Raw genomic sequence first — 25,587 nt, forward strand, 5'->3', positions numbered from 1 at the left:
TAAGGCAACAGCTGTTCTTCATAGAGATCTCCTTTTATGATGTATGTTTAGTTATTGTTGTAAGAATCTTTTAAGAAACTAACTAGAGTGTTATGTGATTTTAGAATTTGTTTGATCAGGAGCCTGCGTTTATTGAGGTTTTGTGTTGCTGAAGCTTGATTGGTTAATTACTTGTGTACATGTTTTATAAGTGAGTAAAAGGATTCACTTTATGTCACTGTATCTGTTTGAGGAAGTCTACCGATTGTGTTGTTTGTCCAACATTCGAGAGGACATACTCGTTTTACGGGGTGAACTGAAGAGTTTAACACTGCTTGTTAAGCAGTTAATACAGAGCGGTAGAGGTGAACAGGAGGCTGGCGGCCACGAAAGCAACAAAATATTTTCAACACAAGGGAAACAAATTTTAAATACAGGTACTGTTACACCTCAGTTTCATTTGACTGATGTGGACAAACATGAACAATATGTTAATAGTATGCAGGGTAAATTAGTACATCGGAACACGAAATGTACTGAATGTGGTGAAGAGCAAGCATCTGTGGACAGTTTGGATATTCCCAATGGCCAGGGTGCTCATAGGGAGAGAGCAACCAATGTACTGGATATACGTGAATCATTTAACAGTAGCAAAATCAATCTTACTGATTTCACGTTTGATTTTTCTGTATATGACATAAACGAAGAAGCATTAGGAACTGGCGCCAAGCCTAAGTGAACATTCCCTTCTAAAACTTATTCTACTGTTGCTGGACAAGGTACACAGTGCAGTAAAGGTACTGAAAAAACAAATTCTGATTTAGTCCACACCTCAGATAAAGTGGACAGTCAAGGTGTGGGCAACAAATTTAACAATTTTTTGACTGCAAATTACCAAATGGAAGATTTTAAAAGTTGTAATAATTTATTGAATCCTGATGTCACTGAATATGGGAATTTAAAAAACATGATCTTTACATTAGGTAAAAAATTGAAAAGCATAAATGGGCTTAAAGTAGACAATGTTTATTTATCTAGGAACATTGACAAGAAAATAGTTCCTATGGGCTTAAGATTTTTTAAATTGCCCCTAGGACTTGAATTGTCTGGTGAAGCAAAGAAAGAATGTAATGTTTTTTTTTGATGAATGTGGATTCAATTTCATGCGCTTACTTATGAAACATAATGATGAGAAACTTAGCAAATTAATTTTAGAAGCAGAAAAGTTAAACAATAGTATTATTAATGATTTTTTATTCCCTGAATGGGAACATTTATACAATAAACAATATCAGGATGCAAATAAGTGGATGTTTAATTTAAGTAAGTGAAAATTCAAAAAGTTAGAAAGGGATAGTGAACAATATAATAGGAATACAGCTTACATCTGGCCACATACCAAAGATAAAGTTAACATTTTCTACAACAATACAAGTGAAGTTACACAGAAGAGAGGAGAAAAGAGATTAACCAATTATCAAGGTAGAAATAATCATAATAACTTGCAGGTTTACAGGGGATATGCTAATGAGGGGGATTTTCAGATGGCAAAGAGAGAATACACTCAACCATACAAGAATGGGTATCAGAATTATGCGAGGAAGAAGACGTTTTAGAAGGAAATTTAGAGAATGAATTTAATTGTAACCTACTAGTGAAGGGAAATGATATTGTAAAAAGTGGTAACATTTACAGATATAAAAATTTCAATATATACAACTATACAGATTTAATAATAGATAAAACATATTTTGATTTATTTGTGAAAGGAATTAAATATATTCCTAACCCGAAATTTGATATGGTAGACACTATTATTGATTTTAAGATATTTATTAGAAAAATTAATTGAAATATTTATTTTAATAATTCTGACAAATCTGATGTTTGTAATTCTGGTTATCATATTAATTCAAGGACACAGTTAAGGAAAATAAGTACATTCATACCTCCAAGCCATCCAAAAGTGGAATGTTATGAAAATATTACTACTAGAGAAATATATCGAGAATCTGGAAAATTTAAACAAATAACCAACATTAATAATTGAACCCAAGAAGAGGAAAAGATGCTACTGAATATTAGAGACAATCAAAATATTAGAGTGATGAAACCTGACAAAGGGGGTGGGGTAGTTCTTTATGACAATATTCAATATACAAAGAAAATTTATGATATACTATATTATTCTGGGAATTATCTACCGATTTCCTTGAATGAGCTAAATATAGCTTATTTCAGGATAGATTCCTATGTAGAGGAATATTATATAGAGGGAAGAATCACTAAAGAGACATATGATTTTTTAAAAGTAAAGTCTCCAAAATTAGCTACCCTTATAGGGATACCCAAGGTACATAAAGATGTAGTAGACCCCCCTTTGCAACCGATAGTCTCAGGTAGCAAATCCAAGACTTTCCCATTGGGTAAATATATAGATACCAAACTAAAATTTTTATATGAAAAAATCCCACATATGGTAAAGGACTCCTGGGTTTTCTTGGAAAATTATCCAATCAAAAGGAATTCTGATAATATTTATTTCCTCACTATTGATGTAATTGATTTATTTTCTTGTATACCCAAAGACAAAGGATTAGAAGCATTTACTAGTAGTATTACTAAACATGGGAATATGCAATGGGGTGAAATTTGTTTAATAGAAGAAATGATGGCCATTGTATTAGACAATAACTTTATATTCTTTGAAGGTGAATATTTTAAACAAATTAGAGGGGTTGCAATGGGAGCAGTATGCGCTCCCATCTATGTTAATCTGGTGATGCTTCATTGGGAAGAAACAGTTTTATTTAACAGTGAATACTATCAATACATCACATATTATTCACGCTTTTTGGATGACATTTATATTCTATGGGAGGCAGATGAAAACAGATTAGAATCATTTTTAAATTTTTTAAATAGTAGTAGTGAATATTTAAAATTCACACATTTGTTTAATAAAACAGAAGTTCCCTACTTAGATACCTATATAACATATCAAGGCCAAAAATTAAATTCTACTATATATAGAAAAAACACTTTTTCTAACAATTATTTAGAATATACTAGCTGCCATCCTGAAAAATTAAAGAAAAATATTTTTAAGGGACAATGTGTACGGGCAGCACATATGACATCAGAAGATGAGTATTTAAAAGTTGAATTGGATTTTATAAAGGATTTATTTATACAGAGGGGATACCCTGTTAGTATGTTGGAAGACACAATACAATATATCATTCAAGTTAGAAATATAAGATATAAACCTTTATTAGGTAGTAAGTATATAGTTGAAAAACAATGGGGAAACACACTTCCAATCAATGGTAATAATATTAATATAGAAAGGTATAATAGAGCATGTATAATACAGTTTAATATGGCTACAAACTTTATTAAAAAAAATTATAAATAATTTTTGGTATATTATAGCCGATGATATCCATCTTTCTAAAATTGTGTGCAGTAGACCCAATTTTATTTTTAAAATGGGGAAACATATCAAACAGATAGTAGAATACAAATATAATAACAAAAACAGAGATAAGGTGACCACTTATGGGACTAAAAAATGTGGGTCCTGTAACCAATGTAAATATATCTCAGAAGAGAAATACATACAGTTAGACAATGCACATAAAAACTGAGTTATAAGTAAGACAGGTAATTGTAACAGCAAGATGGTTGTTTATTTATGTAAATGTCAAAAATGCTCAGGTTTTTATGTAGGTAAAACAGAGAGGAATTTTAGAAAAAGGATATACGATCACATGTATTGTATAAGAACTAAAGATAAAAATAATGCTCTTTATAGGCACATTGATAGGGAAGGTGTAGACTATGAATTTAAATTCAACATTTTGGAAGTGATAAAGGCAGATCCTAGGGGAGGTGTTTGTAAAAGTTTATTAAATTATAAGGAAGCGAAGTGGCAAATTTTATTAGATGCCACAACAACCCCAGGATTAAATGAATATATAACAGTTAAACCATTTTTGGATCCATTTTAGATAACTTCCAACTCACTTTTAATTAAGCCATAACATTAAACAATTTTAACAAATTTTAACGTGAATCATTTATATTAAATATTTATATTTATAATATATAGTGCCAAATACCATTTATTATTATGGCTATTGATTTACCTGCATTATCTATTTTATGATATTAGAGAAAAGATGATTAATCAACACATTCATATTTTTACTTTCATTCATTTATTTATTTATTTTCATTATCAAAATATTTATTTATTATATGTTTATCATATACTAGCAACACAATATATATATAATTTATTTCAAAACCATGAACTTTGTCACTAGGTTTGATATTGTTTAGTATTTTTATATGTTTATGTTTATATATTTTTATATAAGTTATTTATATATTGGAGAAAGTTTTTACATATATTGGAGAAGTTTTTGATTACTTACGTATTTTATGTTAACAAGTTATGGAACAGTGTCAATATCACTTTAAATTTCAAACTGTAGTTTGGCGCCAAAAAAGGCTTAAAACAGCAGATTATGTCAATAGGGAACTAGTTCTGAAGAAGCCCGGATATACTGGGTGAAAGCGCTTAACTAGTACCTAGTTCAAGATTCTTTTCATTCAGTACCTGTTTTTTTATTTAATTTTTTATGTTTTTGTAACAATAAAGTTGCGATTGGTTTATCAGCCGAATAGTCACCGAGTTCTTTCCGCTCTTTAGGTAGAGGCACTTATCGGTGTCCTCCCAGTGCTAATTTATAATGATTGTGTAAGGTAGACGAAAAGCGCTTTACAATGGTTATTGAATTCTGTGGTGTTTTACAGTTTCCAGGAGCCTTCTTTGTTTTACTCAGTTAGTGTTTTTGTACTTTGGAGGAGTTCCATAACTGGTACAGACAAGCATAATCTGAGGGTAATGCTACTGAATGGTAGAAGCCTAAACCTCAAAATGCACTCACTTGAGGTATTCCATAAAATGGAGAACATCGATATCTGTACAGTGACAGAGACCTGGTTCAAGGCTCCAGAGAGCACCACTGCAGTACCAGGCTACAATTCATACCACACCTTTTGGCCATCTAACCTGGACTGACACCCCAGAGGTGTAGGCATGTCCATATTCACCAAGGATATCCACACCTCCAGGCTAATTGCCCAACATAATGCATCTGAAATTCTCCAGGTGCAACTAATACTAGGCAAGACTGCAATACAAATTGTAGCTTGCTACAGATCCCCCACTATGCCCCAAGACTCCCATTCCTCTTTTCTTAACATACTGGAAAATATCAAGGTAAGACTCAACACCCTCATACTGGGAGACTTCAACTACCCCACCATTAACTAGGAAAACAACTCATGTACCAACACATTGGCATAGCATTTTTTGGAATTCATAAATTCCAATGCCTTGGACCAACTGATCCAGACTCCCACCAGGGGCAGCAATATCCTAGACTTGGTCATTACCAACATGGGCAAACGGTACTCCACGTCTGATGTCAGCCCCTCATTGGTCAGATCCGATCATAAGACAATCACCCTAGACATCCACATCCCGCCTCCACCCCCTATTAAGGAAACCACCATAAAAAACTTCTCAAAAGCCAACTTCACGCTCCTTAAGACAGAAGTGGCTAACTTCACCACACCCATGCAGATGGACATTACCAATACGACTGCTGAATCCTACATCAATGCACTGTATGAACACATACACCAGTGCATGGACCATGCCATCCCAAATAGAACCAAGATGCTATCCTCCAAAAAAAAGAAGTCAATCTAGTGGTCCCCTGCCATAAACAAGCTCTACAACAAAAGGAAAAAACTGTTGCAAAAAGATTAAAATCCCAAGATTGGAAAAACTTCCTTGTCAGCCTCATTAAGAAGGTGAGAGCCCTCATAAAATCCTCCAAAGCTAGCTACAAAAACAAAATCGCCACAGATTCTAAAGACAGTCACAAGGCATTCTATAGCTATGTCAAGAATATTAATGGCAACACTCAGATCTGCTCTGAGCTGCAGCACAATGGCACTAAGCATACAGAACCAGCTGATATCACCAACATCCTGGCAGGTAAGTTCAGTGCAAGTTTCTTCCCCCTCTCACCCTCAAAGGGGCCCATCTCTGTACCAGGTGAATGCCAACTCCCTGTAATCATGGCCACACAGGTGAAAAATGCACTCGCCAAAACCAAAAATACAGCAGCCATGGGATCTGACAATGTCCCAGGCTGTGTTCTGCATGAACTACAAAATGAACTGGCACCCAACCTATGTGCCATGTTCAGTCATAGCCTCTTTACAGAATTTTTTCTACTGAATGGCATACACCTACGGTGATCACACTCCACAAAGGGGGATGCACCATGGACCCTGGGAACTACCAACCCATCAGCCTGATGAGTCTGATCTGCAAAGCCATGGAATGTATCATCATGGAACTTATAAACAAAGATATAGGTAACCTGCAAACTCTGTACCCCACCCAATGTGGGTTTGTTAAAGGTAGATCGTGTCTCCTAAACCTGATGACTTCTTTGAAGCAGTCAACAAATCCGTGGATGAAGGTAAGGCAGTTCACACAGCCTACCTAGATCTCGCCAAGGCCTTCAACACCATCCCCCACTCTAGTATTATTGATAAACTTATTGATAAACTTACAAAACTGGGCTTAAACCCTTATGTCACGCGGTGGATGGCCAACTGGCTCACCGACAGAACCCACACCGTAAAAGTAGCCAATTCTAAATCCGTCTCCAGACTGGTGACAAGTGGAGTACCACAGGGTTCAATCCTGGGTCCGCTCCTGTTCGGCATCTACTTCTCGAAAGTCCAAACCAACACAGAGGGCTTATGGCTAACAAAGTTTACAGACAACTGCAAACTGGGGGCCATTACTGAATCCCCTAAGGATGTGTACATTCTACAAAAGGGCCTCGATGAGACAGATGCCTGGTGTCAAAATCACAGCCTTAAGCTCAACGCCAAAAATGTCATAGTTATTCCCTTTGGGATAAACCCTGTGTCATCGAGCTACCACATAGGTGGTAGTCCACTCAACACCTAAAGCGTAATACAAGACCTAAAGACACAGGTAGATAGCTGTCTCTCCTTTGACAACCACATAGCCACAGTAGTCAGGAAGTCCTTCGATATGGCCCACTTCATTGCAAAAGGTTTCTTATCCAGAAAAAAAGAGGTCATTGTCCCCCTCTACTTAGCCCTCATTAGACCTTTTATAGAGCACAATGCCCCATTTGGAATGTACCTCACAAGACATTTTCCAGCAACTGGAAAGACCACAGAAATACCTCACAAAGAGGATCACCGGCCTTAAATAGATGCCCTGTGCAGACCGCCTTAAGAAGCTCCAGCTGTACTCCATCGCATATCGCCTACTCAGAGGCAACCTTTGCCTAACATACAAAGCCATGTCAAACCCAGAGCTATTGGACAAGCTACACTTGGAAAAATCCCAATCCTTGAGGGCGACACACTCCAGAGACCTTAACCTTATCAACACAATAAACAGAACTTGATGGAGGGATAGATTCCTGTCCCAGAGACTTCCCATACTCTGGAACAAGCTTCCCATTTATGTCAAACAGAGCACCTCATTGGCCCTGTTTAAAAAAATCTGGACAACTGGATGAGGAATTTCTGTGGCTCTGCTCAACAGGGCCACAGGTAAATAAATGTCTGGGTGGCTAAAGCCAGGAAATCATTATCGCCAGGCATGCATAGGCCCTGGGGCTGATAGCCTAGTACCTAGCTATGAACCTATGAACCTATGTCACACAGTGTTCATCAAGTATTGTGTTACTGACACTACCTGAATTTCTAGCTGTGGTTATCTATGTACCTGATCTATTCAAGCATTGTAATGCTGATCAGTAAATATTTAACAAGAGATAGCACACAGTAACAGTACTGGGTTTGTGCACACATATTGTAGAAAAAGGGTGGCAGTGATGGCAATTTTGTGTTAAACAATCGATCACAGTTGTTTACTACAGAACTGCATGACATCTTGAACTGAAGTAGATGCCATAAATTATCTGTCAACCTCATTACAAACACTGAAACAGTAGATACCCATTCAACAATCAAATAGATAGGCTATCCACAACATAACAGTCAGTAAGCACCACTGCTGGACATGTACTTTTACCATCAAGTGCATTTCAAAAAGAGATAACAACACAATCAACTTATATTTCAAACAGTCCATGTCAAAGCATTGTACAGATATGTTTATCACTTAGGTTGTGCCTTAAAAAATATTTTTGTCAGACTTGCCCTGCTTATAACTCAGATGTGAAATTCTAAATTAAATCCATGTTATTCACATCAGATCAATGATTGTAGCAGTTAACTTGCAGATACTATGGGAAGTCTTCCATTACTATTAGCATGCCTGATTCTGCAGGCTTTTTAAAAAAAAATGTATTTTTGCTTCTGGGGAAATTACTGTTTATAGTTAGAACACGGATACAATAGACAATCTCGATGTACTGAAATGTCGAAATTCAGTACGTCGAGACCGAATAGTGGAAAGTGCAGTTAACTGAAACTACACTATGCCAAATCTGCAAATGTCGAATCTGCTGCTATCGTGGTGTTGCATTCGTGACGTGTGGTGCAGTTTGTGGATTTATCTGCAGTTTCAGGTAAGTGTTGTGTGTTTGAGGATAATGGGTAGGGATTTTAGTGTGTGTGAGTGTGTGCGGTGGTGTTTGTGTGCTTAGTGTGACCTCAGAGTTAGAATATATAAGTGGGAGGGTGTGGGGGGTGCAGGGGTGCTTGCCCCCCCCTGCTTATAGGTAGGTTAAGTGTGTTTGTTGTTATGTCTGTTGAGTTAGGTAGGTGTATGTGTGTGTGTGTGTGATTATGTCCTGGTTTGTGTGTGTGTGTGTGTGTGTGTGTGTGTGTGTGTGTGTGTGTGTGTGTGTGTGTGTGTGTGTGTGTGTGTGTGTGAATGGTCACGATTGTAGTATTCGTGATTGTGGGTTTTTGTGTATGTGGTTTTTCGTCTATTCAGTCTTGAAATTCTGAAATTCGACATTTTAGTATTTCAAGATTGTATAGTGAATCCTTAGAACACATACCTCTATTCCTCTGCTGTTCCTCCAGCTTGTGCTTCTGCTCAATGCACAGAGCTGGAGTCCTTGCTCTGACCACATAACTTCCAAATTACTACTGGCATGGAAGGATTCTGTCACTTGAATGTATTGTTTGCTATGTAAAAATTAACAGTGAAGAATATTGACCATCATATGTCTTATTGCCTTGACATGACATAACAGATCACATTTTGCACATTTAATTACTACTGTGTAACTGCCAATGCTTCACACATGAGGAATAATGTGTACAAACTGGAGAAACAGACAGTTAAACCTACAACTCTCTTCTGTATTTGTGCTCCATCCCTGACACCTACCTGCCTAGCTAATCCATTGTAGCTGTGATTGCATGGATTTATGCAAGTTAGATAAGTGAACTGTAGAACTCTGCAGGAAAGATTCAAAAATATGGATTTTTTTTATCATAAATTCCAGGACCTGTAAAATAAAAGGCCATCTTCAAACATGTGATGTGCATTTGAAGTACAATGCCATATCCTGACTGCATGTCAGAACACTGGACACAGCACTAAAAATTAAGCTGCACCAAGGCAGAGTTCAGAGTCTCAAGCATTGCAATAGAAAGTTTGACATACATATATAGACAGAAAGACATGTTCATTATTGTTGGAACGTACATCACCATTTAATTTATTTAGGAGAGCAATCAATGTTAAAATGCAATAGATTATATTGTCTTATTAATCATGTACAGGTAACATATATGCATTGACAATGAGATGCACATATAGCCATAGTGACAGAGCTGGGATGTTTCCATAGTCTTTGTGGATAATGGAGATAGGCATAGTTATCTAAGATGTGAGGGCTATAGGCATTAATGCACTTTGTTCATACCAAATGTTTAAAAAACTATACTGCATAACTGAGCAAGCAAGTATCTTTCATATCTGTTCTTAATTAGACTTTGATGAAATATCAAAATAACTGCAATAATATGAACTCCCATATATCCTTGAGACATTCATATTGGACTGTTGCTTAGTGGGTTAAGCTAAGAGACAGAAAAAATAACTTCCAGAATAAGGAATTACTAAGGAATGTTTCTAGAATCTTTCATATAGTGGAGACATGTAGTTATGTGCAGTTATCTCTACTGCACCACATACTTAGTAAATGTGTAAAAACCTATAGTGTATAACCGAGCAAGCAATTACCTCACATATCTCCTTTTAAATACAAAACATGTAAATATCAAAATAAAAGCCAAACACTCCATATCAGGATTCAAATCCAGATGTATCCATAAGACATTAACATTGGGGTAGAGCTTAACAGGTTGAGTTAAGAGACATAGCTGCTCATTTCCAGTTGTAATAGGGGTAGCAGCAGTATTTGTGGCATATCATTCACAGCTGTATGTGTATGATGTTAAATACATTAGTATTACTATTATTAGTTCAGACCCCCATGAAATTAAATTTAAACATCCTATAGATACAGCTATGAAACACATTTGTTATGATGTAGATGTTAAGGTATGGATTATAAAAAATACTATAGGCATCTGCAACTCTCTGATAAAGATCATTAACATCACTCTGATGCAAGTCATCATATCAGTTTTACACTTGCATGCCAGTTCAGTAAATCCCAGCCCCTCTATGATGCTCCTTCGCAATCCGGTTTCAAATCTCTATCATAGCAAAGTTCATGAGGCATGCTCGCATCCTCTGCTCATGTCCAGCATAGACAATGAGCTTCCAGGCTATCTCCTCCTCATTCCAGTTTGGTGTCCAGACATGCTTTAGCCTCCTCTCAGTCGACATCTTCATTGTTTAAAGTAAAAATATTCCAAAAAGTTCCTTCTGATGAATGCCGAGGTCCCACTCAGTTTTTAGGTAGCGATAGTATGACCATTAAATGTATTCAAAACACAGTTTAAAACTGATGCATATAAATTATATTAGACCATTGAAGGGCAATGAGCACAAGTCACAGATAGTCCTGTTTACTGATACCTCTTGGGTAGATGTGTGAAGTACCTTCCTGTTATGCCAAGCTCTTGGTCAATGCACAAAATTTCTAGAAGTTATGTGGATGTGCATAAATGTTATTCCAAAACAGTGAATGTTAATAAACTCATTAATTATGTATGGTGCAAATGGTACTTAAAATCACATATAGCTGCACTGTAAGGCATAGCTGAATTACAGCTGGCTTTAAAGCTAAGCTGTCACCTGATAGCATTGCTGTGAGGAATACACGTCTGTCATTACATATCTATTTTATCTTTAATCTTTATAATTCGAATTATACATGTTGAGATACTTTTGTGGTAAAAAAAATGTCTGCAATATAACCTGTTTGTGATATAATGGATAGTTGTAAGATTAAACAATATGCATACTGATGGGTATATGGCTAAAAGTAAACTGATCCTGTAAAAAGCAGATGAAGATAAAATAAAATTATATCTGTAGTAAATTCTAGTTCACTCTGACAATGTCATGTATGCTTATGGAAAAAGAATGAATTATGAGGGTTTCTGCAAGCTGTATGTCAACTGAATAGTTTATGGATACTCTCTAATGCTCAATAATGCATATACTATAGACATAGCCAAAATGAAAAGATAGTTATACTTTAATGTGATCAACCTGTAATGTTTGCGTACCTGTTTCCATTTTCAATTTTCATACTTACTTGTATTTTCCATGTGTGCTTTCTGATATCTGACTGAATCTGCACATGTGTTTATGCACATATGTTGCTGTATCAACAACATTGATGTATGTTACAGGTATGCTGTGTGGCTAATATCACTGATGCTCTGCATGTCGCCACATGCATTACAAGGAAATGACCTGGTTGCAGCGATGCCATGTGTAGATGAGACAGCACTGTTATTATACATCCACTGTTTTTGTGTATGTATATGGCATTGAATTCCTATACAAGTAATGGACCTTGCTTTCTTGAGAGTGTGCCTACTGGATCGGTAATGTTCTATGGTATTGCTCCATATAATGATATTTTAACCGTCCAGTGAGTAATTCAGTTGTGCACACCTCCTGCAGCATCTGACACATGTACCTGTGTGTTCCTCTTTGCTGATGTACCTTTCACACAGTCATCCTACATTGCTGTTTCCTCTCAGTGTTTTGAATGTATTCATATTGATATACATTAAGATTAGGTAACATATGATGTTCACTGTGTACAACCAATGGATCATTTCCATTAGTTGTGATCTGTGCTGCTATTGTGGAAAACATGTGAACATCAATGTTTACTCTGTGTACTTGTTTTCCTGTGACTAGTCATGACTCTGCTGTGCTGACTGAGCTAGGACTTGTGTCCACATCTTCCATCATCCACACTGATTTCCACTCCCTATGTCCTCCTGATCCTCCCCTGACAGCTGTGAAATGTCATCTTCAGGCATTTAGTGCCCTTGGGGTACATCACTCACACCTGCAGCTGGCAAGATGCCATGTTTTGATGTTAACATGTTGTGTAGCATGGCACACATACAGTAATAATCTGTACTCCCTTTTCAGTTGTGTATTGCAGTGCACCACAGATGTGTCCAAACATCAGTATCTGGATTTTAGCACACCAAACATATGCTCAATGGTGTTTCTTATTGCAATGTGTGATCTATTATATGCATCCTCTGCAGGGCTGGATGAGGCCCTGGTATGTCAACATTAGCCATGGATCAAATGGATAACTGCAGTCACCTGTTGGTGAGAAGGAGATGACACATATGTTGTCCTCATGTCAACTGTTGTCAGGTTTGGATTCTGTTCACAGCATAGCTGTGCTCCTGTACTTACCAAGTAGAAGTTCCACAGGTATTTCACTATTTTGGAAGGCAGCCCTCAGACCACTTTCCTACCACATAGCAGCATCATGTTCACTCCTAGAGTGTGTCACCATTACGTTTATGATGTCATATGCTGTACACACCACCTGCCAATTCAATGATGGTCACCCGTTCTATTTATGTACATTTCTGCTTGAGGTACAGCAGGGGTTTTGATAGGAATGTGGGTGCAATCTGCTGCACAGAAAATTCCAGGAGAAGTTGGCAACAGGGCAGAAATAGCGCATGACATTTCTGTACTTTGTGGTTGTAGATGGGAAGTGGATGTACTCATCCAAATTTATGTACATTGCTGCCAGGAATTGGGAAAGGATGTGTCTGGCAGCTATTGGGGAAACTCCTACTGTACCTTCCATATGCTGTTGAAATGTCCCAGATGCCAGTATATTTAGTTTCAGGCATACTTTGATTTTGACAGGTATGGAGTTATCATGCAAGGTACATGCATACATGTGCAGGGTACACATGTTACACACAGTGTACACCAGTTATCTCTCTAATTAGTACCTGTCAATTATTTCTTGATCGGAGTGCTGACTTAGATATAGCTTGTCTTGGTGTCTATCAGGCTGCCTTCTAAGATGAATTTCTGGATCTTCCTGTAAGGCTATCAATATTCAAGCATTACATGACGGTTGCATGTTTTTGTTTTTTTTTGTTAATGCTGCAGATTCTACTGGATTTTGTAATAAAGGCCATTCTCTCATGGCAATAGATATAGCCTCTACCAAATGCTTTCATAAAGTCGTTAGTGTAGCCCGCTGTTGCATTTAAGTTGCATTGGATGTGCTCTCTGTGTTTTGGAATTCTGTGGGTGTGCATAGATTCATTGGTTATCCTGCACTGAATAAATAATTCCTAAGGCTTGTTCATACTTTATGGAAATGCATTCACCATTCATGAGCTGAAATCTTCCTTTGGTGTGCTGCACTGTCCGGAGATTTCTTTTGGAATCCAACCCTCCGGGTTTATTAAAACAACATATTTCTTTACATCTCAGTGATTTAAAGTGATCCAAAGAATACAGTACAATATTATAGCACCAAAGGCTTCCTAAGGAAGCATTTTTTTAATTTTATAGGAATGATAAAGTGAATTGCAATTAAAAAAATAGAAATGATAAACTGTGTTTTTTTGCATATAAAACAAAAATTATGGATTTTGAATTTAAGAGCTGTTTATGGTGCTGGTTTAAATGATGAAATTATTTAATAAATATTTTATTAATAAGAATTTTTAGGTTGTTATTAGTCTTTATGATGTTGGCTATAAAAATATTTATTTTTTGACAGGTATGTTGTCAGTATTTGTCTATTTATGATTTATATTAGAGAAATTTGTTCTCTAGGCCACTTGGTGGCAGCATACGCATACAGAATCCTTATTTGTAAAACTCTGTATGCATATATATAGATATAGATATAGATACATCTATATATATATATATATATATATATATATATATATATATATATATATATATAAACACACACACACACACACACACACACACACACATATATATATATATATATATATATATATTTATATTTATATGGATATAGATAGACAGATACTGTGTGTTTATGAAAGTTTCCTGCCAGGGAGTCTTTAAATGGATGGAGGTCATTGGATGTAGTCAGTACTGAAGAAACTCTTATTTCAAAGAGGGAGACCTGGTTTGTGTTGTTTTTAGAGTTAGCTGTGGTGTTATTAAAACATTTTGTTCTACTTGGGTGCTGTGTTATTTCTTTGGTTTTATAGACACATGGGCACTTGGTTTCACACCAGCAGTTGTGCACAAATTTTGTTGGAGTATATATATATATATATATATATATATATATATATATATATATATATATATATATGTGCGTGTGTGTGTGAGATATACCTTAATCAACATCGTTGTGTGCTACTTCACTCCAGTAACTGGCAGAAGCTTTCTAATCTACTAGCTTTTTCTCATATTAAGAATGCCACAACATCCTCTATACCACAGATAGATGCCCTGCTGCACCAAGTTTTAAAACTGATGCACACACACCCCAGAAAAATGGGCTCACTAAAGCAACACTTAGTACTCAATCAAAAATTTAAAACAAATTATGATGATTATGCTATATATGTTGCTAAACTTTTGAATTCAGTCCTATCAGATATCAGAAATAAGTCTGATTTTCATTTTAAAATATCTTTATGGACAAACCTCTGAAACAAATGGTCCTCCACTTGTACCCCTTCTTAGTCTAAATCTTATTCCATCAATAATCCATCAATCCATCAATTAGATCATACCTATCAATATGAAAGTACTGCCTTTATACTCAACCCATTACTAATTCCTCATATTGTGGAGTCAAATTAAACAAATCTCTGTAAATTCTTAATCTTTTATTATAGTGAGCTTTCCAAATAGGCTGCACACTGATCAACACCTTAACTTCAGCTCTCCCAGTGTGAAAAAAAGAAACTGAAAAACAAGGGCCATGAACTCTGTCACTTTTAGTAAATTCAGTTACTGGCTAGTAAGTACACTTCCTGGATGCCAGCAAAGAAGAAATTAAGAGAGCCTGAAAGAAAACCAACTAGAAAAGGTGAAGAGAAAACACTGATTGGGAAGAATCCTGCTGCCATTAAGCAAAAAGCAGGTAAAGTTCCATCTTTGATACAATACCTGACTCCCAATAATCTAGAGAAGAAAATACGTTAAATGTGCTCAGGGATTAGAATAAATGAAACACAGAAGGAGTATGTCAACTAAAATAACAAAAAAGCCAGAAAAATGGAAGAGGCTTTAAACAGATATTAAAATCGGCTGATAAAACTCTAAAAATCAAAGGTCAAAGTGAAGAAGAGTCTGACTGAGTATGAAACTGAAGAAGAGATGTTTCAAAAAATGGGAGAATTAGACAATAGAGCACATAGGGAAAATCTGAGGTTGTCTGCTGTACCAGAGAAACTAAAAGGAACAGACTGTATTAATTTTATGATGGTACAAATAGGTAACTAGAATGGTATTCCACAGCAGGAACTGTTAATTGGAAGGGCACACCATGTATATGCTCTAAACCAGGCCATGAGAAAGCAGCCAAGACCTGCTCTTACCAGCCGAAAGAGTTCATCCTGACAAAACTGTGGCAAAAGGACAAAGTATTAAAAGCTGGAGACAGTAGAGTGTGTGTGGAAAATGATTATTCACTGTATACCAACAGAAGAGAAAACAATTTATTCCAGCAATCAGGGAACATTGAGAGGCAGTTGTGTGATTCAAGCTGCTGAATCCAGCTGTCTTCAATATATTCTTCCTGGAGGATCAAAGTCATTTTTGATGCAGAACAGGTTATTAAAGCGATAATACAAAAGTTTGTCCAACAAAAAGTGAGCCATCAGGCAGAAGATGACTCTGCTTCTTTTTTTCCTGATAATAAAACACATGGAGAGAGTTTGCCAGTGAAACCTTTTTCTTTGTTCCAAAGGAAAAGGTATGAGCAGCAGAGAAAAAGCACAGGAGGTGACTAGAAGAGTAGGGAGTACCTTGGAAATGAACTACAGGCTGGAGTTGGGAAATGGAGGTGAAAGGAAGAAGACCAGCAACATGGAAGTTAGTAAATAAATGGGGGACTGCAAAGTATCAACTGCATTTGGGAAATATGGCTGTACAAGAAAAAATGGAAAGAGTCTACTTTTGTTGTCTTTGTTAAACTTGTGGGAAACTGAAAAGAATTTGCCTCAATTCATATAATTAATGTTTGGAAGGACACTGAGGGGAATGGTAGAGGAAGCAAAGAGGTAACTGCAAGTACAACAATTTATGTTCATAACAGTATTTCTATGAAACGTGTCATAATATAAACTGCATGTTTCATAGTAAAGTATTTTTAGTTGTGTGTGATAAAAAAAGTAAACAGATGCCTTTTTCATTATTTCTTCTTTTTTAGTATTAAGAAATGTAGGCAGTACAATATAAAAAGAGCAAAAGGCTAGACAAAAGCATGTTTAAGAGAGTAGGCTGTAATCGTGGGTTATTGAGGGGGGATGAGGTGCAAAAATGCACAGATCATAAGATATGTACATCTGATATGTTTTCTCATACTTTTGTATAGGTAAATATCTGGATTAAGGCATTTGGTTTAATCTAATAACAAATTTTAAGTGAAAACAAGTACACAAGAAAACACTAGATATAATTAAAAGTTTTCCTTTAGCAAAACATGTTACTGCTTGTCTTTGGAAGCCTGCAGCTGAGGTCTACATCTTTTCAAAGCACTGGTTTCTTCAAGGCTAAAATGTAATGTTTTCTAAAAGTATGGAAGGTTGTGTTTTTCACATTTTGAAGATGAATAAAGATTTTAAAAAGGACAGATGTCAGATTAAGGAGAAGCACAGAGACAGTAAAATACATCTTAGCATGGATACCCTTTATGTTAATTAAAATTTGTGTTTGCAGCTGTCTACTTATGGCAATTGTTCCTATTAGGAGGGTTAAACTTCATTATATGAAAATACACATAGTTTTTATTTTTGTATTTGTATTAACAGGTTATCGGGTGTCCTGGGTGTGTGTTTATTATTTTATTTTTTTTTTTGAGGGTTTTCATTAAAGCACTTAACTGAGTTTTCAACCAGTAAAGGCTCTACTTTTTTTCACTTGTAGCTTTGCCTTAGTTTGGCATTTTTCTGCAATGTTTGTTTTTATAGTTTGTGGTACCCAAGTTCGGCTTTTAAAACAAAAAGTCTTGTTTAATCTGTTATGGGTTCCAATACTGATGAAAAGAAAAAAAATGTATAAAGGATCAACCTGCCAAACATCAGTGGGTGCATGTATCATTAAAAAAGCTGTCATATATAATAGGTGGAAATTCTGAGTTCTTATCATTAAGGCATCACTTTCAATATTATTTTGGAATGTGAATGGTCTCACATGTATAGACAAAAAGGAAAGAATATTTAATTATATTAAATGCAGAGTTCAAATAGCAGTACTATAGGAGACACGTTTGGAAACAAGTGAGCATGTGAGTTTGATAAATAAAGGATTTCAGGATGGATACTCAGTAGAATATCAAAGAAAAAGGAAAAGAAGAGTCCTTATAATAGTGATAGAAGAGGGGAAAAGGATAATAAGGACAGATTTGTGGTAGTAAGAGGCTACTGGCAAGGAAGGAGGATTATACTGGCATGTATTTATATTCCTCCCAATACTGCTATTATGGAGTTTACCACATTTTAAAGAAATAATCAGCTTCAGCAGGGAATATTACTTATAGGTGGAGACTGGAATTTGATTTGAAGCAATAAGTATGTATCTGGGGGGGGGGGGCTAGAAGGGAAAACACAAAACAAAATTTTAAAGGCATTTATGAAAATATTTGGTATGTAAAATGTGAATTCACCAGTAGGGAACTCATAAAGAATGTATGTATTATTCCCCAAGGTACAATAACTGGTAAAGATTAGACATAAATTATATTTCAAATGAACCTGTACATTTAATTGAGAACTTTGGCATACATTCAACAACTGTTTCAGATCATGCACCAATAACTACTAAGATAATATGCAGGGTAATGAAGTAAAGGTGAGACATTGGCACTTCTCCACCTACCTGTTAAAAACAGAGGAATTTAAAGAATGGTAGTGGAAATTATTCAGGCGTTATTAGGGAAGAAACACGTAAGGTGAATTTAAAATAGGGTAGAAATAAAAGAAAAAGAGATATGGTTAAGAAGTAGCAATAATTATTTCAATTGACACAGAATAAGAGACTCTTGCAGAACAAGAAGATGCACATTTGAAGAGTACTAAAGAGAAAATAAGAGAGCATCTGGATAATACGTGTGAGTTTAGAAAGACTGCTGCTAAGCAACTTTTTTTTTTTTTGTACAATAAATTCAGAGCAAAAAACCTTTTGGCATAATGACTTAGGCAACAGAAAACTTAAGCTTATAACAACAAAAATAACTGTAGAGGCACTGGAGATACTTCAGATTTGTTTTAATATAACATGCAGAAATGGGGAAATCAAGGAAAAGCACAAAGGAAATATTTATTGAAGACTGCTGAGGTTTGAGGTAGATGAGGCTCAACAATTAATAGCTAAGATAGGAGAAGATGAGATACAAATGGTGGTATATAGCCAATCTTCAGGAAAGTCTCTAGGAATAAACGGTATTCTGGTGGAAGTTTGGAAGCTTGGAGGGATGAAAGTGATACAGTTCTGTAAGATTTTGTTCAGCAGCATTTTAAAAGGAGGGGAAGCACCAGCATCCTTGAAAAAAGCAGTGATGGTTGTAAACCCTAAAAATGGTAAAGAGCAATGAGATCCAGCTTCATCTAGGCCTATTTTAATTTCAAAGCATGCTTATAAAGTGTTATTGTCTATAATGGCTAAAGAAATGACAAAGGTGTTGCCAAAATTGATAGATGTGGATTTTTGTGGTTTTGTGCAGTGGAGGTAAATGTTTGTCAACATGAATAGAATAATGATGATCTGGAGAGAAGCAAAATGTAAGAAAATTCTGATGCAGTTGTTGGTGGGTCTTGAGGCAGGAAAAACATTCAACTGAGTAAGTTAGGATTTTATTAATAGGGCAATGGAAGCATTTGCATTTCCTGATACAATAATAAGCTTAATTAAGGGGATGTATGAGGGATCAGATGCAATAATCAAAGTGAGATTTGAAAAGAAGAACCATACAAGGGTGACCTCTTTCTCCTTTGTTATTTACATTATATTTAGAACCATTGGCAAAGAAAATAAGGGACTCAAAAATTCAAGGTATAGCATTCAGTTGGTATAGCATTCAAGAAAAGTTGGCTTTATATGCAGATGATATTCTGTACCTGACAGAACCAGAAAAGAACATGTCAGTATTCTGTAACATTTTGTGACTGTTCTATTTTTTATATAAATTAACAAATATAAAACAAAGGCTATAGCTGCAACCTACATACCCACACATGAATTGGTTCAGCAATACCCATATTTATGGGGTTATGATCAAATTAAGTATTTAACTGTATCTGTTGAAACGGACACTGTTATGCTAGCTAAGGATATGTGGGAAGAGGCTAAAGAAAAGATAATACAAAACTGATAAAATGGAAGCTCTTGCATTTGGATATAGATAGCAAGATACAACCAGTAAAAATATTTTTAGTCCTTTTAGTTTTATACAAATGCCAGGCGTATTTTTATCAAGCAGAGGAAACAGTGTAGATAGTAATTAATAAAGAGGTGAAGGATTTTATCTGGGAAGGGAGAGGGCAAGAGTCAAGTGATATAGACTGATCCTATAGAACAAGGAGATTTAGGACTACCTGGTTTGAAGGGGATATTTTAGAGCTACGAAGTCAAGGGTCTTATACATAACACAAGCAGAAAGCTATAGTTTAAAGTGGAAAAGGATGATAATGATGTGGGAAAATTCAAGAAATAAGGAAAGAATGGGATTTTGGATGCAGATCCTTAAGGAAAATAACAACAGTCATAGACAATATTATATTCATAATACAGCAGAAGGTATACTTAAAAGTAAGCCAATGTGGGAATGGAGAAAGGAGATTCTGCTGATAGTAATGACTGCAATTAGAGATACAGATAATATGCAAGAGAGAGATGCAATTTACTAGAGGTAACTGGCAAACAAACCAAGGGATTGGGAAAAATAATCAGAGAGGGAAAGGCAACAGAACAGGAATATGCCAAGAAGACAGTTGGACTTCAGGCTAAAGATTGCCTTCTCTATCAGGGATAGATATCAGAGTATAGAGAAAGAGAATGGAATAGGGGAATCCTAAGCGAAAGACTTACACTGGTTGAGTTTTTAGTAGAATCTAGAACAGAAGCTGATGTTAAAAGGGATATTTTTTAAGGCTTATAAAATATTGCACAATAACTATAGGAATCAATCAGAGGAGGTGAAAAAAGAATGGCAATAGAGATTAGATACATATTTCAGAAAAAAACAATTGGGGGACATACATATGGCTCTCACAAATACAATGAAGTCTAGAAGATTTAGGATTGTTTCTTGGAAGTGTTTGTAGAGGTACTTTTCTACCCCAATCAGTCTCCAAAGAATTTTGCTCAAGTAGATAGCAAATATTGTAGGTGTAAGAGGAAAAAAGGGGTACCTGGGACCATAAGTTTTCAGAGTGCAATCAGTTGACATACTTTACAAATTCTCTACAGAGTACTCTGTCAGGAGTACTTGGTGAGCAAATGAGTCTAACTAAGGAAATTATTTTTTGAGCCAGGCTACAGGATCTAAATTATCCAGACATAGTAAGGCCTTCTTAAGTTTAATTCCGGTGGCTAACAAAAAGCAGTTTCTAGGAAATGGAAGTTAAAGTCTAATCTAGCCATACCTAAAGTGGTAAAGGAACAGAAAGTGGGAACTTTAGAAAAGGGTAGGAGTCAATTGCATAGAAACATATGGAAACTGTGGGAATGATGCATGCAGAAAAATGTTATGGAAGAAGAATGAGGTTTATGAGAAGGCAGGAAATGAACAATTTATTTAATGTTGGATTGATTATATTGTATAGAAGATTATATGAGGTGTACTTCTTCTTCTTCTTCATTCAGCTTTTCCCGGTTAGGGGTCGTGACAGCAGATCATCTGTCTGCTCATAATTGGCAGTGGAGTTTTACAGTGTCGAGTTGCCACAGAAGGCACACACATGCATGCACTCATGCCTAGGGCCAATTTAGCGTATCCAATCTACCTACAGCATGTCTTTGGGATGTGGGAGGAAACCCACGTGACCAAAGGAAGGACATGCAGACTCCGCACAGAAGACACCCCAGCCAAGGATCAAACTGGAGAACCTCTTGCTGTGAGGTGGCAATGCTAACTGCTGCACCACCACAGCTGCCCAAGATTATATGAGGTGTACAATATTCTTAAATGTGAACTTGTTAATTTTTTTTCATTATGTTTATATAAATGTAAGTTTGCCTATATCAGAAATGATAATTCATTACAGGAGTTATTTAAAAAGTATTATAGTAATCTCCTGGTTACAGGTCTGTAGTGGGGAAAAAACTTTTTATTATAGTAATCTCCTGTCTGCAGTTCTCAGATGAGTCTAACTGATTGCATACAATATGCATATGTCTTTTCCATTGCCTGTCTCCAAATATTACATTAGGAGCATTTGCATATACTATAAAATAATGCTGAAAGTCCCACTGATGTATGAGTCTTGTTTGCTGTCTATGCTATTTTCTGTAGATGTGTCTGAGTTAAAGAAGTTGTAAATACTATGTAATGTTTGCATCGCAATAACCACTTGTTAAATTACATAATATTGAGTGGTATTCCATATTTTTACTATTCGCTTATTCAAATGTGTGTAATGTGGAATTTTCTTCCCAAGTCTCCACTGAAAGGGAGCTTTGCCCAGTCATACCTTCTCAGTAAACAAAGTTAAATAAATACATTTGAATATAGGAGATATGCAATGGAAAGAAATTGCTACCAATAAGAAAAAAATGGGTCTATGTTACATTATCGAATGATGAAAAAAAGCGAACACTCTTTCATTGAACTGTAAAACTCGACAGCACTAAACAGCGGAGACAAAGAACAGGGAAAAAAATCAATGGGCCATCTTCAGGACTTTGCCATTTCCTCCACTATGGTGTGATCTCAGAGTTGGTATATTTAAGTAAGGGTGTGTGGGGAGCACAGCACCTCACATTGGGGAGTATGTGGGGTGAAGCCCCCCACTTTATTTTGTGTTTGAATTTTTTTTTGCAGAGTAGCAATTTTTTTCCCTGGGAAAAAGTCACTGTTTCCTGTCTTCAATGTTTAGTGGTGTCGACCTTTCAAGGTTGATGAAAGAGCGTTTGCTTTTTTCATTGTTCGATAACATAACATAGACCAGAAAAAATAGGTTATGAAATGTTCCAAACTAAAAAACTCTAGGTCAGTATGCTGTGCCAAACTTCTGGCTAACTGTACTAAGAACTTTTTACCACGATTTAGCATTGAGTAAAAATTACCTATGTGTACCCCCTGGAAACATGCTTAAAAGTAAATCTAAGAACCATCCTAAGAATTATCAACCTATAACTTGCCTTACAAAAAGCCGTGGTGGTACAGTGGTAGCGTTGTTGCCTCACAGCAAGAGGTTCTCCTGTTCGATTCTTGGCTGGAATGCCTTCTGTGTGGAGTCTGCATGTCCTCCCCATGGTCGAGTGGCCTCCGAAAGATATGCGTGAATGGGCGTGCCTTCGCTGAAGGTTGGGCATCGGGCTGGCAACTTAGCACCATAAAAATCAACTGCCAATCATTAGCAGACCGGAGTTCCACTGTGGCGACCCCTAACCAGGAAAAGATAAACAACAACAACAACTTGCCTTACAAAACTGTAACTCTTTTTAATTTCTCTAAGTCTTTTGGTTTCCTAATAACATGATGAGAATGGACCCCATTCCTAAGTCAAAGTATGATTAAACTTCATGAAATTAGTATTGTTTCAATCTTTGATGTTAGTCAGAAGCACTCTTTGCAGCACCACAATGTGCCCAGTAATCACTCCTTTTGCAATTTATATGGAGTCACATATATCTGTAACATATTGAAGCATGATAGTAAATTCTTTTTTATAAGACCCATTGCTCCTACTACTACTGGAACTGTGTGGGTATCCTTCCTCCACATTGTGCTCATGTCTTCCTGCAAATCCTGCCATTTTATGGCATTGTGTCTCTCTGTACGTAAGACACTGTAGTCACTGGGTGTAGCAGTTTCAATGATCAATGCTACTTTTGTCTTATTTTCATGGACCACTATATCTGGTTTTCTTGCATCTATTTTTTGGTAATGGGTGATCCCATGTGATATAAAGTTCATCATTTTCTATAATGCTTTGTGGGTCATGTTTCCAGTGTTTTTCAGCCACTTCAGTATCATAATGTTTGCACAATCCCTAATGCAACAGTCTTGCCACATTATTATGCCTTTCAGGATACAGTCCTTCTTCCATTAGTATATCACAACCAGTAGCAACATGTGTGGCAGTTTCCAATTCTGTTTTACAAGACCTACATTTGTCTTTTTCTCCCACATGTTCAGTGGACTTTGTAAACCATCATGCACATAGTCCAGTATCTTGGGCCACCAATATTAATCTTTCATCTTTTGGTTTAAATTCACCTTTCCTTAACCATTCCTGTGCTGGATACTGATCAATATGAGGTTGTTCCAAGAGTTTTCCATACTTGCAACTATATTTATGCATTTTCCACTTTTCTTGCCTTCTCACCTGATCCTTCACCTTATAGTCTTTCTTTTGGTTTTTGGCACATTCAATTGCTGTCTGATTTTTATCCACTTATGGTTTGATTTCCATTCCGGCCTGATGCGGATATGCCTCTGCTAAACTAAGCAGGGAAGTCATCTTAGACTTATTTTCCTCATGTTTCAAAACTTTCACTACATCTGGGTCTTGTGATGTCAGCAGATATATATCCATTCCCATGACTGCAGATCAATACATGTAATCAGTTTCAAGAAGGTTCATACCTCCTTCAGAATGGGGAATATATAATCTTCGTTTGCAGTGATTTTCATAAATACATTTTTCTCAATTTTTTTTTATTTTTCAAATACATTTGAATTAATTCCATAGTATTTATACATAACATCTTAAATAACTATGTACACTATTTACATTAACCTGACACTTTAACAGATCTTAATGTATACAATTACTTTATAAGTATGTCCAATCTATTATCAGAGTGTCTGATCAATTATTGTATAGTGTCAATCAACAATAAGACATTTCCCCAAGGATTGTTGATAAATGGCTTTGGATAAATTCTTAGGTTTTTAATTTTAATTTCCAATAATGCTGTGGTCTTCAGTAGGCTGTAAAAGTCTTCCAAAGTTGGCATTGTGTTTGTATTCTTCTTGTTATACATTTCCTTGAAAATGCAGGTATAGTCCATACTAGATACATGTTTGACCTATTCCTATGAGGACCTCTGCTCACATTTAATAATACAAGATCTTTGGTTAAATAAAATGATTCATTAAATAAAGCTTGTAGAAAGTTATTAATGCCATTCCAAAATGGCTTAATTTTAACACAATCAAAGAAAACGTGGTTCCAATCTGCATTGTGTACTTGCTCACATCTCCAACATATTCCTTTTATGGAAGAACTAATTTTATTGATTCTGTCTGAGGTTAAGAATGCTCTGTGCAAGCATTTCCAATTAAAAACTTTCCAGTATTCTGTAAAGGATATATATTTTATCGATAATAAGATATTTGTTTTAATATCTTTAGTTAACTGTATTGAGTGTCCTTTTGTTATATATTTACAATATGAGGTTTTGGGTATTGTTTTATAGTTTATTAATATTTTATACATTTTTTAAATACTGTTTCCCATGTCAAAGTCATATATGATTTCATATATGTGTTTCATAAATTTAGGTATTTCTTTAAATGAAGAATTGTTAATTATTCTACTTAAATCTTGTGAATATGACAGAATACTCTGTAAATTTAGCCAGTCCTGTTGTGGAATTTTGTATGTTGTTTTTATTACTTGCATATCTAAAACTTTTAGTTCTTTGATACATTGAAGCCCACAAAC

Source organism: Protopterus annectens, chromosome 9.part0, assembly GCF_019279795.1.
Source record: "Protopterus annectens isolate FY-2018-M chromosome 9.part0, PAN1.0, whole genome shotgun sequence".
Taxonomy (NCBI): Eukaryota; Metazoa; Chordata; order Ceratodontiformes; family Protopteridae; genus Protopterus; species Protopterus annectens.